Below are 24,371 nucleotides of genomic sequence, written 5' to 3'. Positions count from 1 at the left end.
GGACCAGAAGTTCTAAAGCTGATACTAAAATTGTCCCTGGTACAGAATCACATCCTTGAGGAGGTCTTGAGACTTCCAAATTTCTGGAATGTTCAGTGACTTTCAATCTGCCATATTTCTTAAACTCCAAAGATTCAATAACTTAGTAACAAAGAGATCAATGTTACAATAACATAGTACAATATTGTAATAAGGTTCACTCCTCAACTTACTGTGGATTCATTTAAAAAAATCTATGATGGCTCTTGTCTTGTTTATAGTCACTCTCTATTATTAAATCTATTATTACTAATTAAATCTATTATTACTAGAGCTACAAAATTTCAAGCCATCTGGATGTGATATGTGATTTGTGAATGATTTCCTAGATTTCTCTTGCTATCTATGATAGAAGTCTAAGAACTAGTAACCTTGAGGGCAGTTACATAATTTCCCTGAGTTGCGGAATGACTTTCAACAGACTCAGTAATATTTTGGAGTCAAGTAGTCAATGTATTGATTAATAAACTTACTAGAATAATTTATAAAGAACAAAAAATGAACAAAGAGTGAACAAGTCATGATGTTCTCTAATTTTCTTTAGCTTTTTCCAAATCGGAGAATTTTCCCATTTTCCAGCTTTTTCCCAGTGCTTTATCTTTTTGAATTAATCGTCCCTACACTCCAAGAAAATCACGTACAAAGTCCCCCATCAGACATTTCTCCCTTTGTGTGTCAAAATATTAAAGGTATCTGAAATATCTGGAAAGTATTATTTGATTAACAAACAAATTGAAAGTATTCTACCATCAACACCAAGCTATATAGATTTTTAAATACAGTGTCAAAGAATACTATGCAGAATACTCTGGAGACACAGAGACACAAAGGAGAATCTGAATAAACAGAATTTGCTAAATTCCACCAGTTTATTATCATTAGATCATACTCTCTTTGTCCAATCATAATTCACAACTATCCACTTCTTCATCAAACCTAAGCATGAAAGTACACAAGTTTACTTGTTTCCTTGTGTTTTCATTTCCAAAGCCTCCCTTGTTGTGTAAAATTTATATTAAATAAATTAGCATGTTTTTCCCTTCTTAATCTGTCTTTTGTTACAGGTGCCCCAGCCTACATTATACATACTGCTGAGTGCTTCACATTGGCCTGGCTTTCAGGAAGCCTGGAGCTAAATTATGTTTGGTGTCGATTTCAGCTATAAAGTAATGCAGTTGTTTTTAAAAATTAAAAATTCAGAATAATATGAAATAAGAGATAAAAATCACTTTATATTCTTACAAATGAGAGAGATACTTGTTAATATTTTGGCAGTTAAATATTTTACTTTTGTTATTGACATTTATTTGATTACAAATGGGGTTAAAATTTTGGTAAATCAATACCATTTTTATTCCTTAAGAGAACTTGTATTTCTTGATATGTGAATTATTTCTCTTCATGTCTTTTGTCAATTTTCTTTACTAATATTTAAAGATTTTCCTCATAAACTCATAAGAAAACTAAACATAATGGTAATGGATGTATTTCTTTCCAGTATATTATCTGCTTTATCTTTTAATAGTGTTCAAATATCCCATGAACAATAATGTAATGAACTAGTCTTCTTCTTTCTTGTATGATAATTGTTTTTCTAAAACTTAGAGCTCCTTGAGATTATAAAGGACTTTCTAGCCATATGCTTCTACCCAAAGTCCAAGCTATGGACTTTAGTTCTAATGCTTGTATTTTAAATTGATGTGTGTTTCTGTGTTTGGAAGAAACACAGTGTGTCTGCTCCCTTCTCTCAGGCTATATCTGTGACTTCTTGCCAATCTTTTTGTTGCTGTCTATAAAACCCACTTCTTTCCTTTCATTCTCATGCTTCAAAATGGCTCATCAACCAGAAACATCATTTTTGTTAGAATTCCATATATATGACTAAATATATATTGCAAGTATTTCATTAACATATAAATTTTGTGTCCAATTATATGATTATATAAATAAAGAAACTGAGGCCCAGAGAAATGAACTGATTTCCCTATAATCGCTTTACTGCCCACTAACTTATGGTTAGTTCAAATTTGGGAAAATAATTTGCACAATTTGATTGACTAAATATGTGTGATATTTAGATTTTCCCCCATAAATAACTTCTTACACTTTGTTTCAGATCTCAGACTTAAATGTACTTGCAAAATATATTTATCAACTTATTTTGGTGCTCAGATATATGGACAGTTTAATGTTTGAAATCAAAAGTATATTTGACAAATATCCTAACATATGTATAATACATGGATTTTGGAAATAAAGATATCACTGTCCAAACTCTTGTTAAGAAATTTGAGGAAAACCTATGTAAAACATAAAAACAACAAAATATCCTGTGTTAGGTAGACTAACTCTAAAACAGTACATATTATGAAAGATTGATGCCTCTAATTAATCAAAAATTCAACAAGCCAATGCTTGATCTGGCTGCCTACATGTTAATTCAAGCCTGAATTATAGCATATAAAGTAATGCTCACATTATGGTCATGCTCATACTCTGTGCTACATGATTGAGTTCACTTCTAAGAAGTACATTTGTAATTGGGACAATGACAAGAGAATCAGGGAAGGAGACGGGATGACAAAAGGTCTGGTAACTACACTATAGAATGGCTTAAGTTAAAAATCTTAAGTACAGCTATTCACATGAAATTGACATTAGTTCTATTTGGCCAAATGTCAATTTACGGATTTAGGGAAGGATTTTCTAACAATATGAATTGCCCCAAAAAATAATGGACTTTGAAGTACATAATGTCTCATCAATAGTTCAAGATGGTCATAAATAAAAATCAATCTGTGAGAGATATTGTAAAGATGTCAGAACTGAACTACATGGGAGCTACACTCCTTCTAATGTTCCCTGACATACATAGAAATCTATATATTTCCAGAAATCAGTAAAACTTACATTTCTACATATTTCATAAATATCCTAATATGTTAGGTAACCAATAACTGGCTGATTACAGCTTCCCATTTATCTATTTATACTATTTATAATCAAAATTCCTGAGAGAACTGTTGTTCCAAATATATGAAGAAAGCAAATATAGAGCTCTCTATTTTTGAAACCGATGTTATCCAAAGGGCAAATATGTAGACTTAGAATTACTGGGTCAGATTCTATCAAATGCCTGAGAAGAAATCAAATTTATAACTTAAGGTTCCCCATGGAAATTTGTGGAAAGAGGCAAAACTTCCTAGGAGGACATATTTATCAACCTTAGGTACCTTTTTCCAACAATTCCCCTCCAAGTCTCTAAGATTCTGCTTCTAAGATTCTTGGCCTTTTCCCACTGCAATGAGATATTAATGCTTTAGAAAGCTATTATTATTAAAGTAAATGTTTATATCCTTCAGCTGTGTTGAGAAAAGAAAAAAAGTAAAGGGCTACTGTAATATATATATACACAAACATAATATATACACACATATAAAATATATATAATACATAAATATGTAAAAATGTATACATATATAAACATAATATATAAATATATAAACATATATACACACATATAAAATATATATTATATATACACGTACAAAGTATTTTCCACACTCAATATGTCATAGTCAAAGCAAAAAGAAACGGTGATTGAGGTGGCTCTAGTAAGCATGGGTAGTATTTCCATAAATTCTCTCACAAAAAAAATACGACAAAGCCATGTGTATAGAGTGTTTTGAAAATTGTTTTGGCATTTAATCCAGTTATCCTTCAAAGTACAGGATTTTTAAGGGCAATATTGAAAAAATATTTTTCAATATTCAAGAATAGTTTGAAGTTATTCTTTCAAACAGGTGATGGTAAAGTGATCTATCAATATATTTTCCTTTCTGAGGGCTTGTTCAGAAATATGTCTTACTAGCAAGAGCTTGATTATCTGATGTAATCAAGCTCTTTTACAAGATGACAATTTTATGCTACTAAAACCATAAGGTTCTTAGTGTATAAAACTTAGTGTATAAAAAAACTATCACTGAAGAGGAGAGGAATCAATGACACTTTAAATCTGTTCATTGTAACAAAAAAATATCATTTTATTATCGTCGTAATAAGGAGTGTATTCTTTATAATGAAGTATAATAATGAACTGATGAGCTGCATAGATAAAAAGGATGAAAAATTCATAAAAGTCCTGTGAATAACCCATAAACTCACTCAAACCTTTGCTATCAGGAGTATACTTCTAAATTTGCAAAATTTATCATTCAATTTAATTTGGTGCCTCACAAATTTATTCTGCCTAACTAGATACAGAGCAGTGGACTAAGTACTACCTGGGATACCAGGGTCATAGAATCTTATATAGTCAGGATTATTAAAAATAAAGATTTCTGATTACCAAGGCCAACAGGAACAGGCCAGGTGCTGAGTAGATAGAGGTAACACAGAAGAAAGTAGTATTTAAGCTAAGTCTTAAAAGTTGAGGAGGGATATCACAGGCAGAGATCAGAATGAATAAGACACAGAGGTGGTAAAGCATGAGATGTGCCTATGGAATGATTATAATATTAGGGCCTTATAGATGTAAAACTGTATTTTAACACACATTATCTCACTAAGTATGTGCAATGTCCATTAGTGTAAACAAGGCAAGTATTTTGGCCTCATTCATAGGTAAAAAGTTGCATAAAAATTGTTTCTATGTGTGCCATGAAAGGAAAATTCCTGGACCACATTAGTGAATGAGTCAACTACAGATGGGAAAAGTGGCTAGATCCCAAGTGCTGTAAAACTGCAAGAATTTGCTATAGAGTTAGTCAGGCAGCACTCATTTGGGTCCATAGCCCACGTTAACAGAATTTGTTTGCCCATTACAAAAGACACAGGAGAATAACTAGGGCAATGGAAAGATGAAAGAAAATTGGTAGAAGATCAAAGGGACAATAGATTCTAAAGTGGTTACAAATGTACTTTTGAAATGGCTGTCCCTGGAGTACAAGCTGAACATTTAAGCAGGCAAACCAGAATGAATAAGATGTAAGAGGGCATATGAGAAGGACAGAAGGACTCGGGGGAGGAGATAAATGAGAAGTTCATTATGGAAGTTGGAGTAAGATGTTGTGTTCACAGAAAGTATGCTGAGTTATAGTTCTCGGATATGGAATATGTTCAAGTAATGAGAGTGTAATCACAATGATAGGAAGCTCAGATTGGCTGAAGCTTAATAGAGACAACCACCATCAGCTTTTAGGAGGTGGAAACCATGAGAGAGCAGGGTCATCAATGGTCATCAATATGAGTACTAAGTCTCTAAATACAATGGCAAGAGAAAGCCATTGAGGAAGACTAAACCAAGTCCTTAAGTTATTGAGGAAAAGGAGAGTAAGATAGTGCAGATCAAGGAGTATTCTGAGCCTGCCTCTCAGTTCCAGGATTCTCAGGGAATTGATAGAGAAGCAGCCTGAACAGGAAAGGAATGCCAGGGATGCCGTTACATACTGGGTATATAAGAAGGAAGAAGAAATGTCTGAGAAAAAATTTAAATCTAAGATTAGATTGGTCCCAATAGAATGAGACATGCAGCAGCAAATTAGGGGAAATTAATATATAGCAGATGCGGTGGACTGGCCCCAGGGGCCTGTAGAAAAGAACTGGCAAAGATAAGAAAACAGAGGGATATGCTGATAAAACAGAGAAGCTTTTATCTAAGGGGGAGAAATGATCATGATTCAGTAATGAGGCAAGGAGTAGTGAGCAGACAGAGAGTAGTTAATGAAGAAGCATTTAGTACCATCAACCATGTGAGTCTTTTTTCTTAATCTGAAAAAGTACAGATTTTCAATAAGAAAGGATTGCAATTCCTGAATTGAAAATTTTTACTTAATAAACAAATAGTATACTCCTATAAGAAAATGCAATTAAGGAGAACTTTGCATATAAATTGAAGGAATTCTATGAACTTGAATCATTATACCTTTAAAAGAAAACCAGAAGCCAACAGCCACCAAAGGCTATTATAACACCATGTTTTCATTCTTAATTTGGAAACTTTAATACATTTTACAAATAGTATTTTAAAAAACATATTGCTACATTGCCAAGGCTTAGAGATAAAACATGTTGACCAAATTGAATATATTACTTAATATAAATCTAAAATATTTTTAAAGTATTAAAGCAATAGCTATATGAATAAATACAAGAGCAACTTCCACTCAGACTTTATCTCAGCATATAGGAAAAATTCTACCTTGAGAAAAAAAGAAAATAATTTAAGAATAAATACAATTTAAGATGAGTCGGATGTGGTGGCACATGCCTGTAATCTCAGCACTTTGGGAGGCTGAGGTAGGAGGATCAGTTGAGTGCATGAGTTCAAGACCAACCTAGGCAACAGAGCAAGACCCCGTCTCAAAAACAAACAAACAAACAAACAAACAAAAAACGGAAAATCAGCTGGGCTGGGCGCGGTAGTGCATACCTGTAGTCTGAGCCAATTGGGAGGCTGAGATGGTAACACCCCTTGAGCCCAGGAGGTAGAGGCTACAGTGAGTCATAATTGGGCCATTACACTCCAGCCTAGAAGACAGAGTGAGAGCCCATCTTGAAAAAAATAAAAAATAAAATAAAATAAATTTTAAAATAAGAATAAAGTAAAAAATTTAAAAGAATAAATACAATTTAAAATTGAGGTATGGCAAATTACATTAGATATAGGGCAAATGTTTTCAGGTAGTATTCTTATTTCTAGAGTAAGTAATCAAGGAAAAGGGAAAACTATTACCTTGATTCAGTTCAGAATCTCCCAAATATATGCACATATTCAAAAGATGTATCCTACTAAAAGTTTCAGAAATAATTTTCACTGATATATAATAATATTAATCATTTCTTAAATGATTCATTTAAATATTTTCTCATCTGAAATGAACTTGCCCCACTTTAGCTTTATTGTTGTCTCAAAAGATATGGTTGAACAAAATTGAATTCCTTGATTAAAACTCAGAAACCTGTATCCACTTGTTTGCCCTGATGAATCATCACAATACTGCCACATAATTTATTTTGATGTTTAATGTATTCTGCTTTTTCTATCAATCACTAGGTATTTTTAGGGCTTTTCTGTATCACGGTATTTCTTTTTGTAAATTAGAATTAAATTATTTAGTTTCGAGATACTTATTTTGCACATTTAGAGACATTTTGCCCTTTATTTTATTTCAAGTAAGCTGTTTGATTCTTAAAAAGTAAAAGTAATATTGTACTTTACTCACTTTATTTACCTATACATAGGATGTTTATTAGCTCCCCTTGTTCCTTAAGTAACTATGTGCCTCTTATCCCAGGTGCCTTTCCTTAAAGACCCCTTTCGTACTTTGAGTTTTTAGAAATAGTGACACCTTGCCAATCTCAAGGTGATCATTCTGTGATGCATTCTATTACACTGAGAATAATAAGAAAAATGAAATAGTGTGATGCAAATGGAGGTAGTGGTAGAATCAAAATTATTCATGCACTATTCTATTGTAAACATTATAGGAAAAGAAAGAGTAAAACTGGAAAAGAATCTTATGTTATTTATTTGCTGATTCAGTCAAGACTTGCTAACAGGAGAAGTAGTAAATACGCTAATGCAAAGAAATCTGGGAAAACAGTCCAGACGGAGCAAAAACTGCCACCCTCAGGACAAATCTGCCTACTCCCTACTTTTGTGAATAGTTACATTGAATCCCAGCAGGGACCAATCATTTATGTATTGGCTACGGCTACTTTCATGCTATACAGGTAGGGTTGAGTAGTTGCTACAGAAATCATGTAAATATTTACTAGCTGGTCCTTCACAGAAAAAGTTTGCCAACTCCATGTCTAGGTTCAAAGTGGTTCTCCATTGTTCTGTCCCCTCCATCACTCTTTGTGTTTTATACTTCCTTCTAAACCCTATGTCAACAAATAAAAAACTTAAGTTTGCAGCATGTCTTTCAAGAAATCTGGCAGCATGTCAGGCAAGTATTAAGGTTCTGAGACAGCCAAGTAAAAAAGGGCTCCCCAGAGAATCTCCAACCAGCCTGCGCACTGGCAGGATGGCGTGAAACCTTGGGAAGTTCCTGCTGTTTGCAGGGGGAAAGGAGCCTGGCCTCTCCTGTTCCTGGGTGGTAACCTGGGATTCAATAGGTGAGGTGGAGAGCCTGTTAGCAGGACCCCATCTCACTTTGCTGTGTTATTTTTCCTTTTTCCTTTTCTCCCAACAAACTCCATCCTCCCCACCCTTCAAAGTGTCTGTGAGCCTAATCTTTTCCTGGTCCTGTGACAAGAACCTGGTTTTTCGCTGAACTAAGGAGACAGTCCTACAACATTTTCAGACACATCTGTGGCCAAAGCCGGGGTTTCATGCTATCCTTTTCTGCCATCCAGCAAACCTTCAAATCTCAATCAACGTTTCTTCTCTTTTTAAAATTACCTCTACCCACTCTTATCTCTTGGAGTTTTCCCTCTCCCAAGAATTGGAAAAATTCTGCCCTGTTCACCCCCTTTTTTTTTTGTATCTCCCAAAAGACAGGTATACATATCCTTTCACTATAAGAAGTTTCCCAGACTACTTTCTTATATTCTGTAGCTTTGGCAAAGTAAAATAAAATAAAGTGGAAGCTAAACATTGAGCACACATGGACACAAAGAAGGGAACAACAGACATTAGGGCCTATTTGAGGGTAAAAGTTTGAAGGAAGGGGAGAACTGAAAAACTACCTATCGGGTGTTATGCTGATTCCTGGATGACAAAATTATCTGTACACCAAACCCCATACATGTTTACTCATGTAACAAACCCTGCACACGTACCCCTGGAACCTAAACTAACAGTCGAAAAGAAAAAAATGAGGCCATAAAGACTCCTAACTTCATTAAGCTTTTTCCAGACTTGAAAGTCTATCAAGGTAGAACTATTGATGTTTGACTGCGCCAAGCATGTAAAGAATCTCTTAAACTGCATAATACCGTGTTCTGGGTAGCACAAGCATATACAGTTTTAAGATAAAAGAAAAACAAAAAACTTGTTCTCTCACCATATGCATGAAAAACAACTTGAGATCTTCTAGAAAAATTGGAAATGATGACTGCTTTTTGTTTGTTTGTTTACTTACACGGTGGTATCAGAACAAAATTTCATTCACCAACATTTCAGGAGATTCAGACTGGTCTGGTAGGGCCTATTCCCTCAAAAGCAAGAATACTGTGATGACAAGGGACAGAGAGTAGACTACTCAGAAAGAATCTCACAGTGAGGACCAACCTGCATGGGGTTACTGGCTTTTGGAAAGAGCTGAGCTGGAAGAGAACACAAAAGTCTGAAGGCCTGGGCTGGGTGTAGTGGCTCACGCCTGTAATCCCAGTGCTCTAGGAAGCTTGAGGCAGGAAGATCACTTGAGCCCAGAAGATCAAGGCTGCAGTGAGCTATGATTGCAACACTGCAATCTGTCCTGAGCAGCAAGACAGAATAAGATCCTGTCTTAAAAAAAAAAAAAAATTCAGGCCTGCAAGATAGAAGATAGACCATCTAACACTCTCCTTTCTGTAATCTTCAGTAAACAAAAAAAACAAAAAACAAAAAAGCATTTCTTTCTCGTAGAATCTGTCAAGGAGGCTGAGGAGTTTTTGGTCCTAAAGGCCCTTGCGTATTTAGGAGGAAGGGCGCAGACAAACACAGGAAGTTACAAACTTTGAGCTGCTTTAAACCCTCAAACAGAAATATGAGTAAATGTGTCAATATGTTTTAGGGCAGAGAAGGGCCCTCTGTTGGAATCCATTCATCAATTTTATTATTATTTTTTAACTGAAAAGAACTAGAAAGTATAGTTTTTGGACAACTGCATGGGTGCAGGTTCTATCACACAGACAGAAAGATGTACAGCTTTCAGTTCCTTAGTCCAGTTACTTCCAACTGGGCATAATAATCTTCCTCAAATGATTTTCCTTCAAAGTTGATCAGTCTTAGAATTAGTTGATTAACCAGATCAACTGCACAAGCATTTGAACTAGGGTTCTTGTGGCTCTGAACCATTGGGTAAGGAAATAAAGATTCAAGTGCCTCAGCAGGATTATCTTAATAACTGATTAACTTAATGCACTGAGCTAAATTATGACTTTGCTCATTTCTTCATAAAATCTGTTTTTTCTGTCCAGTTTTTGTTAATGTCAATTGAACCTTGTCAAATAAGATTGGCCCATGCTGTGTCTTATACCTAATTCTGTTGAATATTTTCTCCGTCCAATTTCACCTTATTTCCTGTTGTTTTGTTGTTTTATTGTTTTAGTAGATTCTTTTTCAAGCACTTTTCCAGGGAAATATTTTTCTTTGATACCCCATCATTTTTTCTACAACTGCATATTATGATCTTACATATATTTCTTGGAAATTGTGTTATGTCTTCCATTGGCACTTACTAACTTTTAAAAAAAATTTCATAACAATTTGGTCATAACCTCACCGAAGTGGTCATCTTCCAATGAGAACATTATTGCCATAGTTGCAGTTTTTAAACCCAGATTCTCACTAACAATAACAAATGAATATTTTCTCAGGAATCTTTTCAGGAGTCTTCTTTTCACAAGACTCTCTCAAAGATAAAACATTATTTATTTTTCATAAATTGTATTTAAGTTCAAGATAACTAGGTATGCCTATATAGCCCAAAATTCTAAACCAGAAGTCCATTTAAAAATAATTACATAATAGGTAAGATAGCTACTTATAATACCTATATCTTATATAGATATTTTCTTGTTTTTGTTATTTCAACTACAATGCATTTCCATTTTTGAAGTAATTATCAATATACATATTTACATGTATAATGATGGCTTTCATTAAGGAAATTGAAAAGGAGAGGGATATTTATTGAAGTCAATATTGCATAATGGAAAAGTCCCATATCTTTAGAATCAGAAAATCATGGCTTTAAGTCCCTAATTTTGTGAATTTGGGTAACCTAGTTAGCTGTAAAATGTAGTTCATCTAAAAGATAGGACTGGGGATAGATAATTTTCTCATAGGGTTGTTGTGAGGATTGGATGAGATAATTGAGATAATACTTGTGTAATGAAGACTTTGAAGCTTCATTACACACTACATGGCTGTTGCAACTATGCCTGCTTTCTGAGGGTAAAGGCCTCAAGATGCTCTTTATGCATAAAGCTGTTACTTTGAACCATGGGCATCCAATGAAACCATCTCTGCTTCCCAGGACAAAATAAACTGGGTAAGGGATTAGTGCCCAAAATACAGTCCCATGGAACAATGAACAGTAAGAATAATCCATATGATATAAACATATATAGACCCAATGAGATACACTTTTAGGATTTAGAATACTCAGCGCACCAGACAGATGGTCACTGAGCTTCAGCTGTACATTGAAAGCAGCTGAGCAATTGTTTAAGATATCTATGTAGCCTATTTTACATCTCAGGTTTAGAAGTTCTGAGATAAAATTGGGACTGAAAGTAACGGAAACCAAGTTGACCTAAAATATACCAAACCTCATTAGTTCTATACACTTATCAACAACCTCAATAACCATTGTTATTATTAGCACAAAAATCAATGCAGTTTACAAAAGTGCATGTTGCCTTATAACAAATGTGTCCTTTCTAGGCAATCTAATCTGTTCTCAGGAATTCAATTGTCATCTGTGTGGCAATGGCTCTTAAATCCCCCAGTCTGTGACTTTGATTTTAAAGCACATTGTTCCTTATCAGTTTAATGTGAAGAAATACTAATCATACTTGACACGTCACTCTGAAATCTTACCTTATATATATTTACTGGAAAGTAATGATTTCACGCATTTATTAATCACAAATATGGACTCATTAAAAGAGTGTGTCAGAACGATGTTGAGCACATTTCTTGATGGCAATCTCACAATGTGGCTACATTATTTTGGTCTTTCTAAAGGACTCTGTATTGGAAAGAGTTTCCAATATCTATTCCATTTAGGAGTTCCACAAATATTGATAAGTACGATAGTGGAGCTATTTACAGGAGGCATTATCTTTTAGAATTATAAATCTCTCAAATAAAATTCATCTAAAGAATTAAAGCAATTAAGTTAATGGCCAGTGTCACTTCAGAACATATCATTCTGGTCAATTACGTCATTCTATGAAAAATTAAAACATTTCAGTTGGCTAAGATCAAGACAAAAAAAACAACAACAACAAATAAATGTCTTCCCTTGAGCTAACCAAATCCTAATGAACTTCTAAAGCCCATTTCATGTCCCACTTCTTCCATATCTTCCCTAATCACTTACTTTAACCCACAAGGACTACTAACATGCTAGAATTACAATGAGACTTAATGTCTATATAACAAATGTGGCACTTAATAAATACCCCCATTAAACCTTCATTTGATGGATAATATGTAGATATAGAAAGACTTTGTGATCCAAGCAAGGTATCATAGCTGTTTGGTAACAAAACTAGGACTACTAGAATTTAGGAGGCTTCCTGTCAAGTTTATTTCCACTAGTCTACATTCTCCGCCCACTGCTTCATCCTTTATTTCCTTTTGTATTTGTTTTTGCCTCTCACAATTAAAGCATGAGATCATTGAGGGAACAAGGGTGGAGTGAGGAGTGATCTTGGAAGGGTATATAAGGGAAGTACCAGGCACTCTATTAGTGTTTCATTTATTCTACTTGTTACAATAACCCTGTATCTCTCCCTATTTTACGGGCGAGGATCTGAAGCTCAGAGGAATGATGATAGCTGCTCAAGGCCACATAGATGGCAAGCTGGACAGATGGTCACTTTGGGAAAATAAGTAGTATTATACTGTATGTACTGTAAGTGAATCAATATGCTACTATTGCCCCCACTCCCTAAGGTATTAAGAATGTATCCACATTTATTTACACTTTCTTATTCCTAAGAAATGTCTTGTGAAATTACAAGTTGTTAAAAGCATAATAATGAAGAAATAGAGAAGGAAATTTTAATCACGATATTTAGTCTACAGCAACAAAGAATATTAAAAGGATCTTTGAAGTAAATGGAAATAGACCAATCCCTTTTGTCCTAATTCACACCGTTGTTGGCAGTTGTGAGGTACATTAGATGCTCCCCACATTATGTTTCTATTATGTAGCTAGACCATTATCAATAAAGGGAAAAAGAATATATTTGCTAAGATTTCCATTACCTAAATAGGTCTCATGAAGGAATGCAGCAGAATATTTTTGCTAATGCCTTTCATTCTGTTTGTGAAAATGGAAACAGAGGATTTTTCTCAGTATAGAAATAAGTCAGCCATGTGGTCTATTGTTGCTTGCTTGCATCAAGTGATAGAATGTCTCTCCTCAGTCTTTAGTAAATTTAGGCATTTTCTTTGCCAACCATTGGCTGTAGTAAGGACACTGTGAGTTTTAATATTTTAATTTGTTTACGAAATAGTATAAATATATATATATCCATATAGGTATTGAACTCTAAAATTATTTTTAAAATTCATGCAATACATAACTGTAAACTAGATCAAGATCTCTACTTTAAATATGATGATTTGAGCCATTTTAATCTTAATTTAGAAGAAATTTACAATATAATTTTAAATTATATAGGACTTTTAAGTATACATATTTAACAAACCTGCATGTTGTGCACATGTACCCTAGAACTTAAAGTATAATAACAAAAAATAATAATAATAATAATAAACTTTAAATCATTATTGACTTTTACCAAATCCTCCCCAAAACTCTATAAAATAAGAAAGGAAAACTAAAAGATCTTAAATCTGGTGATTTAGTTCTACAAAAGATTTATACATAAAATGAACTGAGAAGAATCTGAAAATTTGCAGAAGATACCAATTCCCCAAATTATATATTCTCTATCCAGACTAGTTCTTGCTCCCACATAAAAATCTTGCTCCAGTAAGAGTGGGGGTAACATAAATCATAGGATCTAAATATGGAAGAAACCTAATTATCTACCACACCCCCACTCTATTCAAGTTTTGCTACAGAACATTTTTCTTACAAGGCAAATGCTAAATGTCTCAGTACACAGCCTTGCAGCTAAAAAAATTTTTTTAACAATGTCACTAAGAGTTCAGTATAAAAAAAAAATCATTATCTTTTCAGTCAAGCTTTCTGTTTTGTGCACTATCCTGAATCACTCAAAAAACATATTGTAGGAATAAAATATACATGAACCTCTGAAAACAGAGTTTGAAAAAATAACTTGAACTTACTGCCTATTTATCTCATAAAAATGAATAATTAGTAAAATGTAGCTATATTAATATTTAAGTATATACATATGTACATCACCTTATTCAAATATTTTAATCCTGAAAAACTGTACTCTGAATAGATAGGAAGTTTATTAACCAAATCTTGTTTCAAATGCTATAGGCAAGATTACGCTAACAGAGAATCTTAGCTTGAATTTTGAAAAGGATAAAGAATATAACTTTTAAAAAATATATATGCGCACATTTGAATATTTCCATATGAAATAAAAGAAGGGAAGAATAAAGAAACAAATTAGGAGGCCACTGCAATTATTCATGTGTAAAAGTAATGAGTACCTGTCTATGTATGTAAAGACAAGCTAGATCCAGGAAGCTTTGATATTGAAAAGTCTCCAAGTCCTGAAAAAATGATTAAACTTGAGAAGTAAGGGAAGAAAAAAGTCAAAGACAAATCTAAGATTATGAGTCCAAGTGTCAGATGGAGAATGTCAATGGCATTAATCAGAAGAGAAAGTGGGTTCTGAAAAGAACAAAACAATGATCTTTGGGCACATGGATCTTGAGATATCAAAGGAAATTTTAATAGCATGGAAAGAAGACACAACTAGAGATAGAGATTTAGAAATCATGTGTGCAAAGGAAATTTACTAAGCCACTGGCATGGAGATCATGGAAAAGGGAGACGCCTGGAGATGTCACCAACAAACTGGGAGAAAAACAACTTCTGGACCACAATGAAAAAACTGGAAAAGTGGTTTATTTGGAGGAGGGGATTGAGGGGAAGGGGGTTGCTATTCCCCAATTTTAAAAGTCTGTTTTCAACTTTCTTTTATTGCCAAAAAAAAAAAAAAATCACCGTGTGCCTTCACAATGTAGTTAATTGGGAGAATTGTCTAAATCTTGGCATGGTTTAAGCAGGACAGAGATTGAGTCCTGAAGGGAGTGATGTCAGTTCTGAATAGCAGAAAGTGCCACATCAGACAAAGGTAAGGATTATTCCATGGTTCACAATAGCTTCTGGGGAATTAAGTGCAAGACATTGTCACACTGCTGAGTCACACTATATTAAAAAAAGAAGAATAGAAAAGTACACTCATTGGTTCTGGATGAAAGCACTCAAAAACTCTGCTTTAGAAACTGTTGTATAGCAAGGAAAAATGGAGTCAATGGAAAAGAAAAAAATAATAACTCTAAGAGTTGGGACTATGTGATCTATTATTTTCTTTGAAAGTGCAGGCTCAGTTTGTGCAACCTAAATCTCTCTGGATAGAATTTTCTTTTCTCCTTAGGCTCTTCCTCAGGAGCAAAAACAGATTTGCCAAGTACCCAGGGTCCTCACGGGGCAGCTGCAGAGAAATAAGCAAAACTTTATTTATTTCCTTTGGTTTATGTTTCCCTTTCAGGAATTATGGTGAACAGCTGGGGAGAGAAGTGCCCCATTTACAGTGGTACCACCACTGACACGTCTCACCTCAAGAACAAAGGGCAGCCCACCATGAGGGACCGGGTGTGTGACATGTTAGATAAACACAGAAAGGCCAGGAAAATCCCCCTAATGTGTAAAAGGCTTGGTCTCATTCCAGAAAGTAGTAGGAAAATAAAATATTTTAAATCTTCACATCCAGAAGGTTAATATTCAAACTGTTAAACTCGATAGAGCTATACAATTTTACCCAAGATTCACAAACTCCTCTGATGGAAAAATGTATAAATGACATATTTTTCTTCTTCTTCTAACAAAAAAAAAATTCAAATTAGTGAGGAAAGTCTGCATGTCAGAAATTCTGTTCACTGAATCAGACACCTACAAAGTATGTGAAAGTTTGGACCAAGACTTTGCCATTGAAGATCCCTTCTAGCTCTGAAATTTCACTATTTCGAGTTTGCCTGAGAAGAGAGAGACTTGTATGAGAACTCATCTCTCAGGCCATGTCACTCTTTAGGGTTGATTACAGAGACTTTCCTCACAAATGGTCCTAGGATATGTATCCCATTGCATCCTCTCTTCCTCACCTCCAATTGGAGCACGGGCTGAAGGCCTCTAGAATTCTGCTGCTGTTAGTCCCAACTCACACACAGGAATAAGTAGCAAGCAGGAAGCCCAATTTTGTGTTATTTGCATGTTAGTGTCTAAAACACCCCATGGCCACATGCTATTCTATATTTAAGGGTGACCTTTAAGTCACATCTATACCCGTGTCAGCGGGCTACAGTAAAATTTGGGGCCACCTCGTTGCAGTGACAGGTCATGCACTATTAATTCTAGCATAGTACAGGCGGACTTCAACTCTCTAGTCGCTATTTTAAGATCTATTCCTGGCCTGTACGACTCATAAAATGTTCCTTAAGCTACTCTTGAGAGTAATTTACATAAGCAACTGGTGATCATTAATTGGGTGACTGCAAATATAGGCAAACGGGATAAATAAATGTAGTTTTCTCTTTTAATCAAACCGTTCACTTCTAGATTCAGACTAAAAATGTTCTCATCTCTATGGGCCATTGCTCTGTTTTGGAATGTTAAATGCAAAGCAATATATCTTCCTCTTCAGCATAAAGAAAATACAGTTAAAACAATAAGTAAGAAAAAAAAAGAATAGTACCTGAGGTAGGAGATTTTCAATGAAGAAAAAAAATAATTTTTAGACACATCAGATCAGACAACATAAAAGGAACAAAAACATAAACAATAATAAATATTTATTGCACTCCTACCACTTGCAATGCACTGAGCTGAGGCCATTACATCTGTTATCTCTTTTAATACTCATAACCATCCTAAGAAGTAGTTGCTAATATTATCCTCATTTTTATAGATGAAGAAATTAAGGTTAACCAATTTGCTGCATGTCACGCAGGTATAAAAGCAGCAAGTCAGGCTAGTCTGCATTCTGGGCTTTTCAGCCTTGAAGAAGTTAGTTGATTCAGTCCTGCCAGAAGGTAAATTGAAAAGAAATGGAGGTAACTTGCATTTCTCAAGTGTTTTCTAGATGCAGAGCACTTTATTGGATACTTTACATACTTTTTGGTGTCTATGATTCTCACAACGGCAACAAGAGTAGTTATTATTACCTTCATTTTACAGAAAAAAAATCTCTTGGGATTTTCTGGGATTTTCTCTTGGGATTTTTCAGTTCTAAAGCCTCAGGGTGAGGTGCCATGAGAGGTCAATAGATCTCAACTCAGCGTCTGTGTCTCAAACACTCGACCTCTGAGTCTCTTTTGGCCTGACCACCTTATGTCAGTTTCATTCCCTTCTCTTCCTCCTCCTCCTTAATATTACAGAGTCTGGAAAGGGGGTAGATCTTTCTTCCTCTGTTTTATATGTATAATGTTTTAATAGTGGAGAATGTTCACTCTTCCACACTTATTTGTTCTTTGTTGGTTTGCCAAAGAAGAAGAAAAAAATATTTAGATGATCCCTTCTCAAGAAAATAGCCTAGCTTATATGGTCACTATTGTGCTCTTTAATCCTATTCTTGTGTGACAGAAACAATATTATCATGATCTTTTTCATAACAAATTCATCATACCCTCCTCTCACCCTAAGCAGATGAATGCCTAGATAGATTAAAATGAATTTTTCTTCCCAAAAAGACAAAATAGAAGTGCACATTTGTATTTAAATATCACTTTCAATATGTAGGTATCAATCTCCTCCTGTAGATTATGAGAATATGGGACAGAACCCCATTCATCTTTGTATTCCTACAACCTGTTAGGCGTTCAATAAATGTTTACTTAGTGGATTGTCATTGGGTATTATCTGGGGGGTAAATATCATTTACTCCAATGTTTGCAACTGATATTATAGTATAAATTAGTTTACCAAAATAAGAATACTCCAAAGGATTAAGACACTAGAATATAAATTCCATAAGAGCAAAGACTCATCTTTCTAGTAAGCACATAGGACAGAGTCAGAGACAGCATAAGGTTACAGTAAATATTAGTTCAATGAATGATTCAGGAAGCAACTCTTCCTAGGGGTGGCAGAAAAATATATAAAATATAAAATATGGACGAGGGACTTGATTAAATTATAGGCAGGCAGCCCCAGGAGAAGGTCCTGGCAAGAGGGAACAAATATGAGAGCATGGGGTATCTGCAGGGAGCAGGGCAGGGTCTAATGAGAAGAGCAACAATTAAATAGCCACAGGGTTCTTAATTAGGTGCAAGAGTATTAATTTCTTTAAAAATTGCTCAAAGTGTATTATTAGCTTCTTGTATGTGGACAGTAAAAAACAATACAGAGTCCGCTTTCTAATGAGGCATAATGTTTTGTTGGGAACACGTCTCATGGAGTGTTAGATGATTCCCCATGCCAGCTATCCATGCCTGAAAAAAAGTGCACGTGGGTCTACACTAAATGGGTGATGTTATCATGCGCAGGAAGCTTTATGCCCCTTGAACCACTTCAGTGTTGGAAATGTCTCCCCTTTAATAATACTATTAAATCAGTAGTTATAAAGTATCCATGCAGGCCAAGTAACAAAGTGATAACCAATATTCCATTTTTCAAATGGTCAAACTGATGCTAAAAACGAGTAACATGTAATACCGTAAGTTAACTTTGTTTTGGTCACACATTCTCTTCTATACATACAGAAATACACCAAGCACACACACATCAGGTAAAACCTTCCTTTTTTTTCACTTGCCACTGCCAACCCACTCTCCATGGATCACAGTGAAAGAAGAGCCTCACAGCACTTGTCCTTGACAATGGCGCCACATGTGCCAAGCCGGCTTTGCTGGGGATGACGCCCCCAAGCCATGTTCCCCTCCATTGTTGGTCGCCCCCAGCACCAGAATATAAACTCTGTCAGAGTAAAGACTTGTCTTTCTACTAAGCACACAGGACAGCATCAGAGATAGCATAAGGTTCCAATAAATATTACTGGAACTGAGCCAGAAGGACTCCCACATGGGTGAAGAGGCCCAGAGCAAGCATGGCATCCTGACACTGAAGTACTCCTTCAAGCACAGCATTATTTCCAACTGGTACAACATGGAGAAGATCTGGCATCACACCCTCTGCAATGAGCTGCATGTGGTTCCTGAGGAGCACCCAGTGCTGCTGCCCGAGGCTCCTCTGAACCCCAAGGCCAACAGAGAGAAGTTGACTCAGATCATGTTTGAGACCTTGGATACCCCCTGCCATGTATGTGGCACCCAGGGCCATGCTGTCCCTGTACACCTCCGGTAGTACCACTAGTATTGTCATGGACTCTGGAGATGGGGTCACTTACACAGTGCCATCTTTGAGGGCTATGCCTTTCCCTAGGCCATCCTGCACCTGGACCTCATGAAGATCCTCACATAGTGTGGCTACAGCTTCACCACCACTGCCTAGTGGGAGATAGTGCGTGACATCAAGGAGAAGCTGTGCTATGCTGCCCTAGACTTTGAGCAGGTGATGGCCACCATGGCATCCTCTTCCTCCCTGGAAAGGAGCTAGTTGCTGATTTACGGCTAGGTCATCACCATCAGCAGTGAGAGGTTCTGGTGTCCAGAGGCGCTTTTCCTTTTTCCTGAGAATGGAATCTTGAGGCATCCTTGGGACCACCTTCAACTCTGTCATGAAGTGTGGTGTGCACATTCACAAGGACCTATATGCTGACACAGTGCTATCTGGAGGCACAATCACATACCTGGGCATCACTGACAGGATATAGAAGGAGATCACTGCCCGGACACCCAACACCACGAAGATCAAGATCATCACCCCCACTGAGCTCAAATACTCGGGGTGGATCAGAAGCTCCATGCTGGCCTCCCTTTCCACCTTCCAGTAGATGTGGATCACCCAGCAGAATAGGCTGTGAGCAGATGTGTAGCATTTGCTGCATGGGTTAATTCAGAACACTTCATGCTAGTCTCATGAAACTAGAGTAAGCCTTTGAAAAGAAATTTGTCCCAGAAGCTTGTATCTGATTACCAGCACTGGATTATAAAACTTGCTGCTGATTTTGACTTTGTATTGAACTTAACTGTTCCCTTGGTATTTGTTTAATACCCTGTATGTATCTTGGATTTAAACCCTTAGTACATGTAACTCGGTCACTCAGTGGCTGAGGTGAGAACATGATTGTGGAAGAAAAGTCCGTGGTTTGGTGAGTCTGTGTGACCAGCAGTCTGTCGATCTGTGCAGGTATTAATGTGTCAGAGCTCAGTGTTCCAGGATTTCTCTAAAGGCTGGCAAGAGCTCCTGAACCAGTTGTTTCTGTCTTGCTGGTCTACAAAGGTTAGAGAAGTCCAAGCGTTAGGACCCAGTTTCCTTTCTTACCTAGTGTTTTCCTGCCAGAACACTGTGGGCTGTTACTTGCCAGGAGCTGAAAGTTGTCTGCATTAATACCTGTAAATTTATTCATCCTTTTAATTTATGTAAGATATTTTTGCACACTATTCTCAATTCTTTAAGAAATGACAACAAATTTTGGCTTTCTACTGTTATGTGAGAACATTAGGCCCCAGCAACACGTCATTGTGTAAGGAAAAATAAAGTGCTGCTGTAATTGGAAAAAAAGAAAACAGAAAAAAAGAAAAAAACCCTCTCCATTTTTTTCAGGAAGTCTGTTACATTTTTCTTCCTTCTTATAGGCCAGAGACCTCTTTATGGCTCCTGACCAAGAACTTTTCCAGGTTGCCACTGAGAGAAAAGATGTTAATTATCTACTTAGCACTTTCTTTTTAGGCTCTTGGTACTAACTGCTCCTCATTTCTCTGCCAAGATAATTCTTGGTCTGTGATCAGAGCTCTGAAGCCCTTATGCTATCATTCTGACTCACAGCTGTGAATTACCCTGCTGAAAATATAAGGGAAGAAGGACAGTGCATATGTAGTTAGGGTGTGCACTACATCTCTCTCTAGTTAAGTGTTAATGAAACGTTACGAGCAACAAGGGTATCATGTCTCCTAGTCCTATGTAAATTCTCTCATTCATCTGCAATTTGATTCCCCTCTGAACGTGCCATTTACAAAATTGAGGACCTCGTGGTTCCTGAATTAGGAATAACAAGTAAATAGCTGCTTGTAAAGTATTTTGACTGAAGATCCGGTTCAGTTCATATGTGTCATTCCCAGTAGGTATGATGGGGACACCGAGGTCACTATGACTTTGCTATTCCCAAGAGAACATATAATTAGATTGCAAAACACACAATGTTTAGTAAGTTGGACTCAGGTTGAGGTGCAAATGTCAGCATTTTAAAGTTGTAGTTAATTAAAAAGTCATTCAATTTTTCAAAGTCTTTGTCTTAGAATTCTAATGCAGCAAGTCTGATAAGAAACCTAAGAATTTGAAAGGAGAAAGAACAATGATAAAACATATTTAAAAGAATGACAGTGTGATGCAGTGGAAGAGCAGGAAGACAGGGATGTGAGCAGAAGTCTAACCCCCTGCCACCCACCTGCAGACTAACACTAACTACTTCAACACTTACGTTCCTTAGGAGAGGAAACAAGGCTACTGAACATATTAATGTTTAAGATGTCCTTTGCTTTTAAACTCTATTATTTGATAGATTCTCATTACATATTTTTAAACTAATATATGTATTTTCATTCAAACTTGGTTCTTTGTCAAAGTTAAGGATTCTGTATTGTTTAATAATGTTAATAATTTCCTTATGTAACTGCAAGAACCATTTTTTATTTCAATATAGTTTTTTAAATCAACATTTCCATAGGTCTTCTAAAAATCGAATTAGAAATAATAGAATGTGATATTCTTTAATCCTACTAAGATTTTTAAAATTATATCACAAATGTTAAATGACCAAAGCCTTAGGCCTTATCTTCTGTGTTGGCAACTGACTGACAAAATCCATTCATTTTTGTTCCTCTCATTTAATTCTGTAAAAATATCTGTAACCAGTAGAAATGCATTTCCCTCACTTCAATAAGGAAGGCAGCATTTTTAAAAACTGCATGTTAACAAATCAAAGCTGTATTAAAGAATTTTCAGTGCCTAACTAGCAAACAGAGTAGACAACAAGGTAATTGTCAAGCTCAAGGGAACTCCAGATTTTTGTTTTATTTTTAACGTGTTTCATATTCAGAAATAATTACTGTGTGTTGGTCTGGTTCACATGAAACAAAATCGCTGACATTTTTGTTCATAGATGATAAAATGTGGATTTGTAATTCAAACACAGATATTAATTCCTAATGAGCTAATTAAAGAAAATCTAATAGCAGGATGTGTTAAGCAAAAGATGACTCCAGAACTACTTTCTGAGTACATACATCTGAAGGTTAGAAATTAGCAAAGCATTTAACATTCTCAAAAATATTACCCATTGCCTCTGTGATCCATCGAAGCATCCCAGAAATTTTACATCACAGAGACCACCAACATCTTTTAGCTGTGAATTGCTAGCATTTATTAAGTGAATGAATAAATGAATGGATAAATGGTAGACAAAGTGACTGACTAACAGACTGACTAAACACAGAATGACCCCACTGGCTGACTGAATGACCAATTCACCTAAATGAATCATTTAATTCTACCCAAAATTTTATATTTTCATGTACACAAAATTTACAGATACAAAGTATTGCCATAATTCAAATCTGGTAATTTGTAATCCATATTCAAAATTACCAGGGAGCACAGGTACATTCTTTGCTAGAAAAATCATAAAGTACTGAATTGTGCCAGCTTAGTTGTTCATTCAGCAAATATTGACTGGCTGCACTTTACGATAACAGCACCAGGGTATGGATGCAGAGATGAAAAGTATATAGTCCCTGCCTTCATGCACATTTTCCAGCTACTTAGGTAACCATATGTAACTAAATATATTCATGGATAAAGTTAACTATGAAAAGGGAAGACAAATATGTAACTTCCAAAACAGGATTATTTAGATGAACCACAGAATTTCAGAAAAGCAGAGCAATGAGAATGGGGGTGGCACATTATAAAGGTTTTATCGAATGTGGAGGAAATTTCAACAAAAAGTTCAATGAGTGGGAGGAGCGGTGTCAAGAAGTAGGCACCTGGCCAATGCTGACATTCAGTTGTCATGCCTTGGTTCAGCTGTAGAAGTTGTTAATATATTGAGATACTTCCATACCATGTGGTAATTGGCTTCTGCCACAACCTTCCCCAAGGCCTTCCTGCCATCCAAGCTCCACAGGCCCCTCTCATGGGGCCCCTCACAATTAAACAACTAACATTTTAAGGCATGGCTGGCTCCCTAAGACCTGACTCCAGATTGGGATATGTGTCTGTGCTTTACAGGATATTAAGCATATTATATATCACCCTTAAACTAGGCCTTTAAAGAAAACATAGCATATTGTTTGGATTGTCTAGAGCACAGAGGACCGCTGGAAAGGGTCTTAAAAATCTGATTATGTAGGACTTTAAATGCCAGGCCAAGCAGTTTGAATTTCATTTAGCAAGCAGTATTATTGAAGCTGAAGGGTGAAAGGGAAGAAAAGGGAAGGAATCAGTAGGAGCAAAACCATATTTTAGGAAAATCAATCTGGCAGTAGTGCATAGGATAGATTAGAAAGAGAGAGGCAGGCACAAATATGACAGGGGCTACACTATTTGAGTGCTTGTAGACAGTAGATCCTCTGTAAACTTTTAAATATTTGATACTTTTATTTTTCCTGATACTACTAATATTTTTGTATTGATACATAATAGTTGTGTATGTTTATGGCGTACATGTGATATTTTGGGAGTAACGAATAGAATGGTGGCTACCAAAGGCTGGGAAGTGTAGGGAGGAGGGGGGATGAAGAGAGGTTGGTTAATTGATACAAAAATACAGTTAGATAGAAGAAATAAGTTCTAGTGTTCAATAGCGTGGCAGGGTGACTATAATTAAGAATTTATAGTATGTTTCAAAATAGCTAGAAGACACTCTGTAATCTTCACCATAACCATGTTGGTTAAGTACTATAGTATTACTCATCTTACACAACAGAGACAAGGAGAGACATTAAGAATCCTGCCACAGGTCACACAGCTAATGCATACATAACAAAGCTGAGGTTTTACTCCCAGAGGTCTGGCTCCAGAGCCCATCACCTTAAGCACAGTGTTGTACTGTGTCTCAATACACAAAGTGGAAGACTATTAACAAAGACTGGAATTAGG

At 35.8% G+C, this 24,371-nt stretch overlaps 1 protein-coding gene across 9 annotated transcripts in view; it reads right to left on the bottom strand.

Annotated features, from left to right (window-relative positions):
* Positions 1 to 24,371, bottom strand: part of GRIK2 (glutamate ionotropic receptor kainate type subunit 2) — a 1,183,164-nt gene that overhangs the window by 619,776 nt on the left and 539,017 nt on the right. The window lies entirely within an intron of this gene.

Source organism: Pan paniscus, chromosome 5 (assembly GCF_029289425.2).
Source record: "Pan paniscus chromosome 5, NHGRI_mPanPan1-v2.0_pri, whole genome shotgun sequence".
In the NCBI taxonomy this organism is placed as follows: domain Eukaryota; kingdom Metazoa; phylum Chordata; class Mammalia; order Primates; family Hominidae; genus Pan; species Pan paniscus.
This window is presented reverse-complemented; position numbering and strand designations above follow the sequence as displayed.